The sequence below is a fragment of the Penaeus monodon genome, chromosome 30 (genome assembly GCF_015228065.2).
Source record: "Penaeus monodon isolate SGIC_2016 chromosome 30, NSTDA_Pmon_1, whole genome shotgun sequence".
Taxonomy (NCBI): domain Eukaryota; kingdom Metazoa; phylum Arthropoda; class Malacostraca; order Decapoda; family Penaeidae; genus Penaeus; species Penaeus monodon.
The window spans coordinates 8,410,716-8,411,188 of NC_051415.1; positions in this window are offsets into that span (position 1 = coordinate 8,410,716).

Here is a 473-nt window from a genome sequence, read left to right on the forward strand (position 1 = left end):
TCCTTCCGTAAAAAATAAAAGCCAGAATATAGAATGTATAAAAAAAAACATCAAAGAATAAAATGTTCTGTGATACTTGGGTTATATAAGAATTCTAGAGCCCTTTATCCCGCCAGCCTGGGGGTTATAACAACCAATTTTTACAAAGAGAGCGGATTTTCCTTTATTTTTTTCTATGTTCACTTTTATATCATATTTTTCACGTTGCTTTGATCTTGTTCCTTTCCTCTTCCCGCCCACATTTATCTGTCTTTAAATGTATCTATATTCATCATACACATACGCACACGCGTGTAAACGCCGGGTACACACATGTACTTTCATGAATATGGAGCATATAACCCAAAATAATCTATTTTCTATCAGAAAATTCAATCTCGTCTGCTAAATTTATCTAGTTATCTATCATACATTCATAGATATATCTGTCTGTCTGCCTGTCAATAGCTATATGTCTAACTTTATCAACCCAT